Source organism: Pelodiscus sinensis, chromosome 13 (genome assembly GCF_049634645.1).
Source record: "Pelodiscus sinensis isolate JC-2024 chromosome 13, ASM4963464v1, whole genome shotgun sequence".
Classification (NCBI taxonomy): Eukaryota; Metazoa; Chordata; order Testudines; family Trionychidae; genus Pelodiscus; species Pelodiscus sinensis.
In genome coordinates, this window is record NC_134723.1 from 29,501,491 (window position 1) to 29,518,757 (window position 17,267).

Sequence of the window (17,267 nt, forward strand, 5' to 3'; positions counted from 1 at the left end):
ATTCCACATGAATAAGGTTGGGCAACATTTCACTCCCGTTGAAGTTCTGGTGTCCTGTGATCAGGCTGTGAAGCACGATACTGCAAAGAAAACAATGCAGTGTGATGTGTCACAGGGAGCCAGGGGATTTTGGAGCCCACCAACATCCTGCAAGAATGGCTCAGGAAATGCGGAGTTGTGATCAGGATGACCTGGGAGAGGCCAGGACAGAAAGCAAGCCTGAACATAATGGGGAAAATGAACTGAACTCATTTAACACTCAGAAAAGGGGTATGCTTGGGTGCAAGTTAAGATCTGACTAAAGTTTTAAGTTTATTTTAGTTGAACAAGTTCAATGACTCTTAATTAAGATACTAAGGGCTTAGTTCTGGCTGTCCTGACTGGCTGCACTAGGAAGTGTGCTGAGGAGAATCCCTTCCCCCACTGCTGCTTACGCTGCAGTCAGTAATACAGAGGGAGTGCAGGAGTGTACCAGGAGTGGCTGCAGCACTCCAAACCATAGAAACTGCTCTCTCAGTAGGGAAAGCCCAGTGTAGAGGGTGTGGCTGCAGAATGGCATGGAGGCACGCCGGGGAAGCAGCATAGATGCATTATACTTTGGGGCTGCTGCACTAGCAGCGTTCCTTGTGTACTCACTGTGGCTGAGGCTTCTAATGCTATGAGACAGCCCTGATGCGAGTACACTAGCCGAGCAGCAAACCAAGTCCTACGCTAGCTCCATCTTTCAAGACTGAAGCTTGCAGTGCTTAAAAGAATAAAGCAGGAAAACACTTTAAAAGGGTCGCTGGTAGGGTGGAAGGACATTAAGAGGAAGGGGACAGTAAGAGGAACTTTATAGTGTTTCCTATAAATGATTTTAAAAGAGGAAGTTAAAATTCATACACAGACAGTTTGAAAGCAGCTGATGTCTAGCCTATTGAGGACATAAGTGTCAGTTTTTCTCTCTGGCCAGCCCAGGGAGATGGAGTAGAGCATGGGACTGAGGAAGGAGCTTTGAGGCTTCAGGACCAAGCTGCGAGGAAGTAAGCCTGAATTCAAAGGGAATGGGAATACAAAGTAGGTGTGGCATGTGCTGTTGGAGCAAACACTTTCCAAGACAGAAATTGGGTAGCAGTTAATAAACCATGCTCGCTTGGATTATAAGCACTGCGTAGCAGGAACCGTGTCTTCCTCTCCACTGAATATTGTCACACAGCACTGTGCACTGTGAAAGTGACCAATTCAGCCATCTAGTCCATGCCCCTGCCAGTGTTATTGCTAAGTGATTTCAACCGTGGCTCTTGGATTACAGCTCCCATCAGCTTTACACAATTAATCTCCCTGTAATGAGGCTGTTTGCTTATGCCTTCTAACATAGCACTTCCCAAATCCCGTGGCAGCTGATTTTGCTTGGTGGTGGCGCTGGAGCTGAGGCAGCTGCAGGAGGAGGAGAAGTAGGAGGAACCTCCCTCCTTTCTTCCCCCTCTCCCCCAGGTAAGATGGCAGCCCAGCCAGGGCTCTGCACTCCCACTCCTTCTGCCCATGGGAGCATGAGACATATTCGGGTAGGGAGGGGGCACGAAGGAGGAGGGAGTGTACATGCTGCCAACGGCAGCTCCCCCTGCCTGCACAGCAGTAATGGACATGCTCCCTAAAGGGGGAGCCTCGCACTGGGGAGTGCAGGGGTGGGGTGGGATCAAAAGGGTGTTGGGGTCACAGGGCAAGAGGGTGTTGGCATAGGATGTAGGGGTCAGAGGTTGAAGGGTCAAAGGGCACAGGGCAGGAGTCAAAGGGTGTTAGGCAAAAAAACAAAAAAACCACCCCAAAACATCACCACCACATACAAGGAGACAAAAGTTTTTCAGAAAAAAAAAACATGTCTGGTATTTTCTGGGTTTTTTTTAATGAACGGGGCCAGAAAAAATGGACTGTCCGGGCGAAAACCGGACACCTGGCAACTCTGGTTAGGCCCTGGGGAGCAAGGGGCTGGCTGCGGCTAGAGGTTAAGGGAGAGGGTTAGGGCTCAGGGAGGGCAGGGGTTAGAGGTCAAAGGGCGAGAGGGGGTGGGTTGCAGTGGGTCAGTGGTTATGAACCCAGGTGTGGCACAGCCTGTGCTTCTGTCTCGGGGCAGCAGATCTGAGGGTGTCTGAGCAAGGTTGGGGGGGGGGGGCTCAGAGCTTGTGGAACAGGCAGTTGCAGGGTCATGGAGTTTGTGGAGCACGGGACACTGGGGGTAGTGGGCTAGGATCAGGGAGCGGTGGGGCAGGATCCAGGGAAATGGGAGGCTGTCAATTTAAGTCAGGGGTCGCTGGGACACAGCGTACCAAAGTAGGGAGTGATAGCGGATGCAGGACAGGCTCCATACAAGACAGATGTTTGACCAATGGAAGTTGGCAGCAGGGGGTGTTGGGAAGCGGGAGACAGTAAGCACTGGGATAACAGGCTTGGCAAGACAGACTTGTGAGGTAATGGAGTTAGTGGAATATAGGGATATACAGAGACACAGAGTACCAGGGTTGGCTGAACAGCGTCAGAGCATTCTGGGGCTGGAGGTAGATGGATGTGCCGTGAGAAAACGGTGTCAACGGATGAGTGGGTTGGCAGACAATTAATGTTTTATTTGCATATTCATTTTTCAAAATGAATATGCAAATAAAATGTTACCAGTCTGCCAAAAATTTGTGAATGGGTTTGCTGGTCCGTGGTATAAAAAATGTTGGGAAGCACTGGTCTAACATATCCCCATGCAATACTCTGCAATCAGTTTGGCTGTTTCCCCCTCTGCCTGTACATTTAATTCTTTACTCCTATTTTTTGGTAGTTGATTTACATACCTAGAGCCATCAATTATCTCTCTAGGATTGCACCCTGTGCCGATCACCACAGCATCAACATACTGAACACTGTGCAACAAAAATCCAATTTAAAGGTGAGAACACACTTTCTTCTGGAGACTAGGATTCCCTCTGGCTCTGTGGCCATGTAATCCCAGCAAATGCAACCCAGGGTGGAGCAGGAAAATGAGTGATTATTCTGCAATTGCTTCCTTTCTGTTGACAACCAGGCTGTGGACTTAGTGATGAAGGCAGAAGTCCAGCCTACCAGTTAAAGCTAGGTGCAAGGTGGGTGGAGTCCAGAAAACAAAACAAGGGTCACTAGCAGAGGGGCAGAAGTCAAATGCCAGATCCAGAGGGTCAACTAGAGTTGTACACCAGAGACAGAACTGGGGGGTCCAAGCCAGAAAGAAACAGGCTGGAGCAGAGACTGGAAGCTGGCTGTTATAAGGATAGAACAAGAAGAAGCAGGAGGAGCATGTCCTGGAACAAGGACAAGCACAGCTTCAGCCATGATTTGCACTGAGCAGTCACTGAATGGCTGCACAGGCCAGGACTGCTAACCCAGCACCCTCAGGGTCTGTGGCCACTCTGGGTTCTAAAGCCAAGCACTGGGGCTCCTGTCTTGTCCAGCAGCGCCATTAGAGAGCAGGCCAGCAGCTGTTTGGTCCCTGACACTTCATTTAATGACGGCCCTCCTCTGGGAACCTGAGAGTGGCAGCCTCTATTCCCCTGAGCAAAGACCACCAGACTAGGCCGCAAGCCAGAAAAAGAAGTCGCAAGATCACATTACGCCGTCCACTCTGAGCCCTGCACAACCGTCTTGCAAACCAGACATTGCACATTTTGGCTAGTGTTCATCCCACGTGCTGGTCCTGGTGAGCAGTCCAGGCATCTTGCAAATCTCTGGGCATGTCAGGCTCCAAAGGAAACAGCAGTAAAGCCACTTGTGTCTCTTCTTCCATGCCAGGCCCTCGGACACCTTGGCCAATGCCAGCACCAGCCCTTCTGGAGCAGGGTTAGTTCCGGCAGATGCTCAGCTTCCACTGCACTAAACAGACTGCTGAGCACTTTCTGTTACTGAGGCAGCTTCACAATACCCTGACATTCTGCTACCCTGGTTACCCAGCCACGCTGTTATCCTGCCTACTCAACTCAACCACAGTTGCAAAGGTGTGAACTCGCCTTTCCTGCTCCCCTTCACTCCTGCCACTCTGTGCTAAGATTTCTAATGGCCCTCTGGCTATCACCACCCACCCCAAGGCGAGTGCCCATTTAGCAGCAAAGTGAGACTCAAGTTACAAAGCTAACTTTGTGCTGAGTCCACCACCTTTGTGCTGCTTATCTTATATCAGATGACTGAGCAGATATCCAGATCATTTTAGGATAGACTGTGTAACCTCATTGCATTGCAGACTGCTAAGTGAATCATTTACTGAGTTTCACTAGGACTGTTAAAATGACTTTATTTCAGGAAAGTCAGCAGAAATCTTGCTCCTAGGATCTACTAAGTTTCTAACGGTGCAGAGTCAGAGGGGAAATACCTTGTTCCTTTCAAGGCGATACATATACATTTAATTGACTGAAACTACTAGCCTGAAAATTTCCTGCACCACAGTGTGTGATGGCTGCATTATAATACAGCATATGAGATGACGTCTTTGTGAACCAGCAGGCTCTTCTCTGTTTCTGTAATGCACAGAAAGAAGCCTATGGCTTGCATAGAAAGAAAAGATTGCCACAAAATGAATAAAACCAAAGAAAAATGTTGCCTGCTTCCCCAAACACATTCCCATCACATATTCCACATCCTAATCCATAATATTTATGGTACTTTATATATACGAACATCTGCAACTGAGTGAGTCATTGCTATTTAATAAACATGCAAATTCTTTGTAAAGCTAATGTTCCTTTGGGCATGCAGGGTCAAAGTCAAAGTGACCTGAAAGCTTTGGAATTTTATGACTTAAAAAAACCATTGAGAAGAGCTCAAAAGTTCTTAAAGTAGAAAAAAATGTGTCTAGATATATAGATTTTTGTGGGGAGGGCATATGAAGATGTTTAATTAAATCATCATGTAAGTGTCATTTAGTCAAAAGTGGGCAAAGAAACAGGAGTCAACACAGTGTTCACCAAATTGTCAATCAGGGACCAGGAAAAGAGACTGTCTTCTTCCTTCCCATAGAACTACCACAAGCAGAAGTTTCTCATTAGGAATATCCTGGACAACAGAAAACAGCTCCAGTATCTATCTCTTCCACTTTGTCTTCAGTTACATTTAGGGCCTTCCTGAAGACAAGCTGTGTTTATCAAAAGTCTCTCCAATAAATGAAGAACGTGAATATTATTGGCACGGGGATAGTGTGAAAATGTTTCCAATCTTTAGAAGGAAGGATATTGACTGGAAAAATTCCAAATATGTTCCATAAATAAGCAATACTACTAGTGGTTATTCCAAAGTAAGGTTTCCTTAATCTTCCTGGAGCAATAATAAAATCTTGAAGCTCTTCTGCCAATAAATGCCTGTAAATATATGAATACTTTTCGTTTCATTTAGTAATGACTCATTACTAAAAGGCACATGTTTAGTGTGTTGGGTCCTATTTATTACAAGCCAAAGTCTGGGTCCCTATTAAAACTTTTGTAATGGCAGCTGGTCTTTGGATCTGCTCTGGGTGTTTTTTGTTTGTTTGTTTTGCTTTTTTGTTCTGGGCTTATCTTCCAAGTTTCAGTAAAACAGTACAAGATAATAAACACACAAGATGACATCTTTCAAGCATAGTCTGGATATTATTTTACTGTGACTAATGTAGAGTGGAAACAGATTGAGGTGACAACGTTCTGAGAAAAGTAACAGTGATTGTCTTTGACAGAGCATCATTTCAAAAGGATCTGCAGACTGTCAAAAACCAGTCTGAGAACAATCAAGCCAGCCTCTGTGTGAAATCTGCCAAAGCCCAGAGCACACCCATCCTTTTTAACGTGTCACATGAGATTCCTCTGAGAATGGCAATCTCATTACTTTACTGCTCATTTACTGCACCTATGACTAAAGTTCCCTGAAGACTACAAGATTCTTTTTTTTTTTTTAATACAGATGTAAAGCAGGTTCTGATTCAAAATGTAGATCCCAAAGGCAGGAGAAAGAGCTTAAACCAGCAAAGAAGGAAGTTGGGTTTAAGTCATTTGATGGTCTCCCATCTGCTTTGGGCCTCCCCTATGGTCATGGAGCACCTCTTCTAGTTCCTTCCCTTCCAAGGTAAATAAGCTGAAAAAACTCTACTTCTCACTAGTCCTCTCCCAAATTGCACCTTCTGAATGCAGCTAAATTCTCCCAGGCATCCGAGCTCACTGACAGTGAAGGCTTACAGGCAAGACTCTTTATGTGAGGATGTTTACAGATAAGCCAGCTAGCCAAGGCTTTTAGTTCCATTCCCCTTCTCCCATCCCAACAGCATATTTATGTGTAAATATGGGGCTGTGCCCCCTGCTCGCTACACTCACCAACCCCCACTCTCTCTGGGCATAGATGTCTGGTAAGTGGGGAGGGAGCAGAAGCTGGCTGGGGGTGTGAGGTCTTGGTGGAGGGTGTGTGTGAGGGTGCAGAGTCTCAGTGGAAGGGGTGTGTGAGGGAGCTGGGAGTGGGAAGTCTCGGTAGGGTAGTGAGTGAGGGGCTGGAGGTGTGGGATCTCAGTTTGGGGGTGTATGAGTGAGTGGGCTGGGGGCACAGGTCTTGGCTGAGGAAGTTTGTGTGGGGTTGGGGAGAGAGGAGTGTGAGCAGCGAGCAGCTCCTGCCTCCCCGGAGCACCGGGGACGGGGGAGGCAGTGTGGCTCCCACCTCCTCAGAGCACTGAGGATGGGGGAGGCCACGCAGCTTCCACACACACACCCTCTCCTGGAGCACTGGGAAGTGGGGAGGGAAGGCAGTTTGGATCCTGCCCTCTGCCTCCCTGGAACATGGGAGAGGGGCGAGGCCATGTGGATCCCGCTCGCCTGGGAGGGAGTGGGGAGAACTGTGTGGATCCCGCCTCCACCTCCCCAGAGCACCAGGGAGTGGGGTGGGGGAGGAGGCCAGGCAGCTGAAGGCGGAGGGGCAGCGGGACGCAGAGTGACATCATCACATCACTCTGTCATCCCACAGGAAACGTTTTTTTATCTATATAGAGAGAGATCTAAGATGACATGACTGTAACTTATATTCCCTTTCACCCAAAAATCCCAAAGCACACGATAAACTCTTGCTGATTACAAGCTATGTATGCAATGACTAGTCTACTCATCACTGGAATGCATCCACCTCTGGGTCAGTGATCAACTCCTATACAAATCAGGCCACTTATTTAAGTGACCAAATGTGGATTTAGGTGCCTAAATATTATGTATCCAAATGCAACTTTGATCTTCATCTCTGTGTGGCTCAGTTTCTTCATCTATATAATGGGGATAATTAAACATACCCACGTAGGTAGGGTGGTCTGTGAGCTACCGATGGAATATTCCTGCTCCATTCAGTTAGGATCTCATTCAGTTTGACTAGAAGTTAAAGTAAAACTTCCACTAATCTCAAAGGGGCTGGAGTAGGTTCTTTACATACACTGGATAAGAAACAGGAAAATGTGTAGAAGAACCAATACATTTTCCCTCTAGTGCTCATAGACAGAGTAGTGTTGCTGTCATTCACGATTTTGCCACTAATGCCACTGGCACCCCAGTGACAATTTCTTCTGCAACAGCAACATCATTTCTGTCAAATGGGATGGCTAGATTGGAGATTTCTGCAATTCATTTACAAATGGTTTATTAATGCTCAATAAAGTAGTAAGACCATTTAATACTGAATATAGTATAGGTAAATCCCTGTTCTCCTAAAACACTAGTCTCTAAACTTTACATTGTGCCCCTTACTCCTGTCTGTGCCCCTCTCCCCCCCAGCCCAGGCCTGAGGTTGGGGCCAGGTCATTGGGCGAAGGTTGGGGGAGGGCTGTGCGTGGGGCACAAAGGCTGAAGGTAGGACCGGAAGTGGCTGCCAGACCCTGTGACAGAGCAGGTCTGGATTGGGGCTCGCTCAGGTCCCTCTACCAGGCCCGGACAAAATGTTTGTGGGGCCCAAGGTGGCATGTTGTGGTTGGCTGCACTGCATGGTTGGGCAGCTCCCGCCAGGGCAGTGAGTGAGCAGCCGGGCAGGCAGGAGCTGGGCAGCATGGGGCCTTGAAGGCCCGGGGCCCAAGACAACCGCTTTGCTTGCCTTGCCCTAAGGCCGGGCCTGCCCTTTACACGCCACCCTGCGGCAGCACACACCACAGTTTGGGAACCAATGTCCTAAAGGCACACTATGGCCTAATCTACACTACCATAGGCCATCGATCTAAGTTACACAACTTCAGCTTCGTGAATAACAGCGCTGAAGTCGATGTACTGAAATCTACTTACCCATGGTATCTTCACTGTGGGAAGTCAACAGCTGATGTTCTCCCGTCAACTCTGCCTACACGTCTCATTCTGGTGATGTACTGGAGTCGACAAGAGAGTGCTCAGCGGTCAACTTCTTGTGTGTCTATACTATACGTGATAAATCAACCCCCCTGGATCGATTGCTGCCCGTCAATCCTTCTGGTAGTAAAGATATGCCCTTAGTCCCATCTCTGAAATTCTTATGGAACCCCAAGTGATTTTTAAAGGTTTTGGCTATACCCTGAGATCTTCACGAATATCACATTGTTTTGTTTATTTCCTCCATGTAATTTAAAAGGGCAACTGCACTGTAATCCTCTGCTGTTGTAATGTAACTGAAGGAAATGGAGAATTTGTTTCTTATTCTGAAGGGCTGGGTGGGAAGTGGCTTGTATTAAGGGAACTGAACTTTTGAGAAATTTTGAGTAAGGCTGCTAAACTAATGGCTTTTATGGAAAGACTCCAAAGCTTTTTTTGCTGAGGAAAAAAGAAACAGTGGGGACTAATGCCCTTTCTTGTAGCTTGTAAGCCTGGTGTAAATACAGATGTGTAACACAGTTAAGGACTGAAAAGATCTGCAGGTGTCTAGAGCCTATAGATTATGCTGTGTCTCAGGCTGACATCCTTCTCTTTTTACTTTACCTAGAACTGGCAGTTTTCTCAGTACATTCTACAGAAACAGAACAAATTTTGCTGTTTCACCTTAACTGAGCACGTGGTACGAGGTCAGCAACAGTCATGCTGCCTATCTTTAACCGTCTGAACTCACATGATACTATAACTCTGAAGAGAAGGAACATAAACAGGAAATTGGGCAAAGTGACTCTGGTAGCAAGAGCCCCACAATACTTTTTTTTTAAAACCCCACTCTTCAGCAATAGTCACGTTTTCTATTGAATTACCAAGGTAACTGGAATAGGGGAGTTCAGAAAAAGCCACAAGAGTTTATGTTATGATGGTGGTGGCTGATATTAACAATACTGCCCCAACGGGAATGTAAGCAAAGGATTGACATCCAGGATTTCACTCATGAGTTTTTAGGAAATTCTCAAAGCTTGATTAATAGCAGAATGAAAAGGTGACAGATCAAATATATTTTTAAACTATTTTAGGCACAGATCTTGGTGCTCTTAGGCATGTCTTACTGTTTTCACTAGTACTATCTGTACTGTAAGGTGAGTAGAATTTGTTTCCATGTCTAATTTCCCACCAAAAACTGCCCGGGGAAAGAAAGATCCATCCAACTCACAAGATCACTATACATGATTTCTTTGGGAGGTGATCAAATCTGGAAATATTTGAGTTGTTCTGAGATTTCTTCGGGAAGCTTCAACACCCTCCCTGTCTTAAATTACGAGGTTGTTCAGGGCAGATTTGTCCTGGAGTTTATGCCAAAAAATGCAGACAAGAAAGACCAACATTCCCAATATATACACAAAGAAAAGAAGATGGAAATAGATCATCACTAAGTTCCAATACAGCAAAGCACTTGAGTATGTGCTTACTGCAAAGCACCTAATTAGTTCTGTTGACTACAGATGGGACACACTCACATACTGAAAAATTATGCAGACACCTAGGACACTTCTTCATTAAGTGGAAGATCAATGCTGCTGTGATTGATCTTCCAGAGTTTAATTTAGTGGGTCTAGTAAGACACGCTAAATTGAACTCAGAGAGTGCCCCCCATGGCAGCCAGTACTCCTACTACTGAAAGGAGTAAGGGAAGACTACGGGAGCATTTGCTCCAGTCAACCTCCCACTGTGAGGACGGTGGAAAAATCCCAAATTAAGATACACTGACCTCAGCTATGTAATTAACATAGCTGGAGTTGTGTGTCTTAATTTGACCTTTCCCTTTTGTGTAGATCTGGCTTTTTGTACTTTTCTGGATTGGGGACATGGTAGTTAGCACCATGCAGGAATGAGTGACATGATAGCTCCTTTCAAGTATGTAAATGGGTGTTACAAAGAAGAGGGAGAAAAATTATTCTCCTTAACCTCTACGGATAGGACAAGATTGCAGCAAGGAAGGTTAGGTCAACGCTAGGAAAAATTTCATAATTCTCAGGGTGGGTAAGCACTGGAATAAATTGCCTAGTTGTGGAAGTTGTGGAATCTCCATCATTGGAGAGATCTGAGTATTAAGTTAGGTGAGTATCTATCTAAGTTAGGGATGATCTAGAATGATGATGGCTGGTCCTGCCATGAGGGCAGGGGGACAACAGGACTTGATGACCTCTAGAAATCCCTTCCAGTTCTAGTGTTCTATGATCTCTGAGTCCTGTAGGAAATATGCATTCTTACTGGGTGAAATCCTGGCTCCACTGAAGTCAATGGCAAAGTTGCAACTGACTTTAATTGGTGCAGAATTTAATTTGTTGGGCCTGTAAAAGTATAATAGAAATCTCATGGGAACAGGTCTTCTGGTGAGATTTCTTCCACTTCATGCTTCAGGGCAGACAGGGTGCTCGTCACATACCCGCCTGTCAAATCACTCCACATTCTGAAAGTCAATGGGAGTTTTTCCACTCATATCAATAGGCCAGACTGTGTATACACTTATTCTCAATGAATAACTTCACAAATAGCCCTACTGATTTCAATGGGGCCACTTGTGGACTAAGATATGAATTGGACCAGAAGTGGGTCTTATGTTTAATCTACAAATTTTTGCATCTTGGCCTCAGGTCAAATTTTGGGAAAAGCTTATTTTCCCATCTGAGCTGGCTTGCACACCGCTGTTGTTATACTGTCAGATATAGAGTTATACTGTCCATATCTGTCTATAGCTTTATAAATAGTTCTGGATTATGTCAATATATCAGTCTATAACAGAGAAGAGCTGTATGCATACATATAACACTGCAGGTTATTTTCCAGAAGTATTTGTTTTAATTTTTATATGAATTCTTATCAGCTGAATTTATGTCCCATTCTTTGAAGTGTCTATTCCACAAGTTTACTGACAAGAATGGCTGGGGCATCAGCAACCTTTAAGTCAATACTGGAAAAAGATATGGTGAGCTATCTGGGCAGGGAGTAGGTTTTCATCTGTGTGTGTACAGTGCCTGGCACATTGTGGGTACCACAAGAGCACAAGTAATAAATAATTAACCCATTTTAAATTTGTAAAGATGAGCATTTCCCTGGAAACTTGATGCTACTAATCATACTACAGTAGACTTCTAATAATCTGGAACCTATGGGACCTAGGTGGTGCCGGATTATCAGATATGCCAGACTATCAGGAGGTACTATAAACTGGTTATATATATACTGTATACATTATATACTGTATATAAAGTGTTTTTAACCCTTTTTATTGTACATACTGTATACAGTATACTGTAATATTTTAGTGTTTTTAAGCCTTTTTTACCCTTTTTGCTCAGTTCAGCTGCTGCCGCTGTTACCTTGTGACTCATTTTTTGCTGAAGCTCACTCACTAGGCTCTTGCCATTTTGATGGCGGACTATCAGGTGTGCCGGACTATTGGATGCCGGACTATTGGAGTTTTACTGTAATCCACTTGGTGAATAGAAATACACCATGTGATTTGCGCATCCAATCAAAGCTAACCAACAGATCTCAAATTTCAGTAACTGAATACAAGTACTTATTAAAAACAGTATCTAAACAAGTTACAGATCAAGACTTAAGTCTAAGTATGAACTTACTCAAGAATATAGCAATAAGCTTGCAAGTAATTCACAAACAAAACAAACAAACAAGACAAAGTGATGGCATTTGTTGATTAAATTATATGCTCAAATTGTACAAATGTGTATTTGAATTTGGATCTGAACTCCGCCGTTGGGCCCATCTATATTTTGTATATTGGCATTATTTGAAAAATACCAATGATCATGCAATAACAATAGGAACCTCTGAATAGTTGTTATACATGAGACTGCTTAATTTGGAGTGCATTACTAGGATAATTACAAAGTTACCCTAAGGAATTAAAAAAGCTGTTTTATTATCCTCTCTGTTGTTTTTAACTGGATTTTTACTGCCTAAGATGTGTTCCTTTCTGTTTTTGATTAGTAATTGTTCATTGTTAAGCACTTATTCTTTTCTTCTTTAAAAGCTACTTTGAATTAGTCTTCTCTGATTTTACATTTTATAGGAGAGATAAACAGAATTTTTGACTTTTGTTTATTTTTTGACCCTATTTAGTTTGTGGAAACATGCTAATCAGTCACAGGTCTCGCTAGAATAACACATCAACATTTATCTGCCTTTTAAATTTTAAAATACACAAAATCTAATACAAAATAAAAACAAAACTCTGTGTGCAACTTTTGATTATATGTAATTAATTAATTATTTTTTAAATAATTCCTTGTGAGTTGTTTGGTTTTTGTTTTCTTTTTATGCATTATATGGCTCTTGCAAACAAGCAAGGTGATGAGGGGAAATAAAGTTTTTAAAAATAGTATTTTCATATTCTATATGAAAAAAAATCTATTTTTCCTTTGGATTCTAGCTACCATTTTTAGCTGCATTCTACATATGGGTAAAGTCAGCTCCAGCATCTAGGCATTTATTACTTAAACTTCTCGTGCTCATGAAATGAGCCTGTGTGAAGTTCCATGGTCTGGTGTGGAAAGGGAACAGGGATGTGAAATTCTACAGACAAGTGCTTTGTTTCTCAGTGTATCTATTTCACCCTCTTCCTCTCCTATACCAGTAAATATATTAAAAGAGTAAATTGGAATTGGAACTTAGGGCATGATCCAAAGCCCATGGAAGTCAATGAGCTTCTTTTTGTTGCCATAAAGAGGTTTTGGATTGGATCAGACAGGACTAAGTCCTTCACTCACACAAGTGGTTCACATACCGGTAAAGACTTTTTAATATTGCCTACTAATACTGGTGCATTATGCCTTTGAATCACACAATGCGTCACTTTCTTGCATACCTTGCATAATGTTGCTTTTAATTTCTGGACTGTGATTTCTCTAAGGTAATGGAAAGTCATAAGACTACATCAAATACTAACGAGGGTGTATTTGTTATTTGTTTTAAATTACATTACTCTCTAACTTCCCTTGCCTTACCAAAAGATGAAATCACAGTGTTCAGAAATATTATATCATTTCCTCACCATCAGAAGAATATAATAGCTCAGAAATGGAAAACAATTAAAATTGGCACATTGCACACTGAACCTTCCTAGGACTGTTATTTTCCCTTTATATTTCTGATACACACAACATTATGCTCCTGTCACAACCCTCAGTTTGAGCTAACGTATCGTATCCCTTGATATATCACCTTGGAATTTTGAGTTCTTCCCTTCCCAGTCCAACTCTTTCTAGCCACATCAAAAATGCAGTTTTGTAAACTATAAGCAGACAGAATTGTATTCCCAAACAAGTGGAGGTATCTTACGCAGCTTCCTACCATTTTTTAAAGCAGACTTTGCCAGTGCGGCTGAAGTAAAACTCTGCATATAACTAACAATTTGGGGGAAGGAGAGTGGAGGGGAGAGAATGCTTTGGAAAGAAAAGTTCAGAGACTATAGTTTGATCTGTTAGAAACAATGTGCAATTAAATGTGCTCAATGATACCTTAAATATATGTAATGTGGGAGAAGAGTAATAGCTCCTTTTATATAATTTCTCAAACTGTCACAATAGTAATATTTGAGACAGGGCCGAATTCTCAGCTGGTGCAAACGGGCAGAATTCCACTTCAAGTCAATGAAGCTATGCTGATTTATACTTGTTTTGGTCCGGTGTCTTAATCTTTTTCTTAAAAACTGTTACACTATTCTCAGTAATCAGCGACAATGATAAAAATGTGTGTTTGTGGAATGGTTACTTGAGTTCACCTTTATGAAAGTGCAGATAACAAACCAACAGGGTTTTTCCACCATCATTTTCAGAACTGCAGCTCTTGTTTCTGCTTTTCTGTAACATCTCGCTCACTATCTTCCCTGTCATCTCCTCTCCTGCTCTTCCCCATCCCTTTTTTCGCTGAAGTCCCACAAGCCCATGGTTTTCACTGTCTGAAGTACATCCAGTGACAGAGGTCACCATTATAAAGCCTCAAATCCCAGTTTGCTAAGCATTTTCTGGTGGCTTTGCTAAGCATTTTCTGGTGGTCTTCTGGTTGGCGTAATCCCAGCAACCTATGCCTCTTAGCCTCTGCATGCATCTGACTAGGGATAGAGCAGCAAAGCTGAACATATGACAGACTGTAGGGTTTTACAGCATTTATTATTTGCATTGCTGCAGCACATCGATGCCAGGGTCCCATTGTGGTAGGCACTGTACAAACATATAGTAGACACATCAGTATTTTTCAGAGGTAAGAACCGGGAAGTGGGGTGTTGACATGAGAGTGGATTCTCTGATCTGCTTTGTGCAGCTCAAGCCATGTAGAGCAGCAACTAATTCTAGACCTTTAGCTGAAGATATCCATCATGTTGAGGAGTCCTCAGCTGGTGTGATGCTGGAATATCTGACCACTATGCAGCTTCTGGCACAGCGAATAGGTTGGAGCAAGCGTGGAAGCTGCTCTAACTGATGCACAGGACTGGGAACAAGCAGGAATAAGGCAGCCATCACCAGCTATCTGTCAAAGCTGCTTATTGACAGAAAACGAGTGGCATGGGTTTGTTTTTGTTTTTTTGCAGAACATGTCTGCTTTGGCTGGGGACATTCGTGTCCTAGAACAAGCATGTCTAAGCCAACGTTATCTTCAGTGTCTTATTTAAAGAGAATGTTCATTAGAAGATTAGGTCCAAATTGCAACACAAAGGGAAACACATGGAGTCCCGGCCTAATAAAGCATCCATGCCACTTCCTGACGGAAGGGAATGGGTGGAACAGGAAATCTGAACCAAGAAGGAAAAACGAGGGAGCAAGATACAGGAGTCTGTGAGCATGTGGAGAGATGATTGGGTTCTTCAGAAGTACTGGAAGACCTTCCCCCTCCACCCTACCTTTTACTGGTCAGTCAGAAAAGCCAAGTCCCAAGAGGGTTCAAGGCTAATCAAAGTTAGGAAGAGCTCTACAGAAAGGAGACGCCTGCCCAGGGCCACCAGAAGTTACTGTCATGGTCATTTTTCCAGCTATACAGCCCCAAAGTCAGTGCTTACAGGTTTCAATATCCCACCCAATTCTCCCTTTCCTTCTGAGCACAACTGTGACCACAGAAACATGGTGCTTTTCAAAATCAAATCCTCAGTCTGTGATGGGTGGTGTAACTCCAACTCACACAGAGCGAAAGTAGGGAGCAAGCAGTTACTTAAACGGTATCAGACTTTTCAGGAATGACAGATCACTGAAACCCACATCTTTATCTGAATTGAGAGGACATATGTTTAAAAAATCATGTGATATAATGTTGCTGAACACTAAGATTACATCTACACGACAGTCCAGATCAACACACTGAAATCAGTCCACCAGCAGTCGACTTAGTGTGTCTACAGAAGACCTGCTAAATCAACTGCAGATTGCTCTCCTGTTGATCCTGTTACTCCACCCCCAATGAGAATAGTAAGGGTAGTTGACATAAAAGTTTTTCCTGTTGACACCACACAGTAACTCAATGTAAGGTACACTGACTCCAACTATGTTGCTGGAATTGGGTAGCTTAAGTCGACTTTCTACTGTAGTATAGATGTAGCCTAAAGGATTGGGGGTAGTTTGAACATAATGTCACCAGATTGTCATCTCATTAAGGAAAGCCTATAGGGCTACGAAATCCTAGGAGCTTTAGAAACTACATTGCAATCGACTTTCCTTATGCTGAACTGTTTTGCTAGCATGCAAGGACTGAAGGGTAAAAACTAAACAAAAATCTTTTGATGAGACCTAAACTAACTACATATTGCTCTGAGAGGACGGGCATGTGGTTAGGAGCCAATATGAATTTGCTTGGCAAAAAATATTAAGAGTCCTGAGGGACAAGGAACTGTATGGAATTTGAAGAGAGCTGCTTTGGTACATTTTATTCTTCACTCTCCCAGGGCTGCTCTTTGATTGAAGCAGCTTCCATAGTCCATTCTGAGCTCCCACTTGCCTTCACTTCCTTTGGAGTCTGTGATCCCCTGGGATCTGGAGTCCAGGCATGTCAGGATGAGAGTGAGCAGAAGGCTGGAAGTCACCAGGACATGATTGCTTGCTACATGCTCCCCTCTGTTCTGCCTTGCGATGGCTGCTGCGACTGCTAGGGCTGATATTGCTGGCAAAGTTGCAGCCTGGTGTTTTTTGACCTTTTACTCTTCCAGAGATAGAAATGGGATTTGTCTGAGGCTTGGAATAACTTCCTGTGATTGTGCTGGAGAGGGCTAGTCTGACTGGCTAGATAGCTATGTCTGTCGGGTCTGCTTAGGAAAGGAGAAACGCGGTGTGACTAACTGGAGAAAGATATAAAAGATCCAAAGATGCCAGATGTGTGGTAGAGACGAGTGAGCTGACAGAATTGTGCAAGGGTTCAGTTTGCCCACCCTGCCGTGTTAGGGCTGTCGTGCTTTGCACTGCCATTGAGCCAGTAATGCAGAACCACTGACAACTCTGAAAACTGACCTCTTGCCTGTATTTTTATAGCTATTCCTCAGAGGCTAACTTAGACATCCTCTTTGGAGTAGCGAGGGGCACGTGTTTGTGCCTGCGTGTGTATGAGAATGAGAAAAGGAAAACGGATCCTTTGGGATTCTAGGAACATGTAACTGTGGTATCCCCTCCCACACCAGCTCTCGTTCCCAGTAAGGCACGGACTATGGACAGAAGCCGGAGATCAGGGGAGGCAGGCCCAGCTCCAGCTATATCAAACATTTTCCTGTGGGGTCTCTATTCTTTCCCAGATTTTACACTCCTCCCCCCCCCCCCCGGGAGATTCCTCCTGCACAAATTTCAAGCAGAAGAGATCTGTGTAGGGGTTTGGGAGTCAGCAACTCTTTTGTTGTTATTCTAGCTCTGACGAGGACTCCCTGTGTGGCCTGGAGAAAGTCACTGGCACTTTCTCTGCCCAACTGTA

The 17,267-nt window shown here is 43.9% G+C and overlaps 1 protein-coding gene across 2 annotated transcripts in view; it reads right to left on the reverse strand.

The window, feature by feature from the left end:
- GAB3 (GRB2 associated binding protein 3) overlaps positions 1-17,267 on the reverse strand; it is a 114,749-nt gene that overhangs the window by 48,968 nt on the left and 48,514 nt on the right. The window contains exon 1 of one of the 2 annotated variants that reach the window (XM_075940967.1): positions 8,247-17,131. The exons of the other annotated variant lie outside the window; for it this stretch is intronic. The gene's annotated coding sequence lies outside the window, so the exon portion shown is untranslated. Of the gene's footprint in view, positions 1-8,246; positions 17,132-17,267 lie in introns of those variants that run through there. 2 annotated transcript variants of the gene reach the window in all.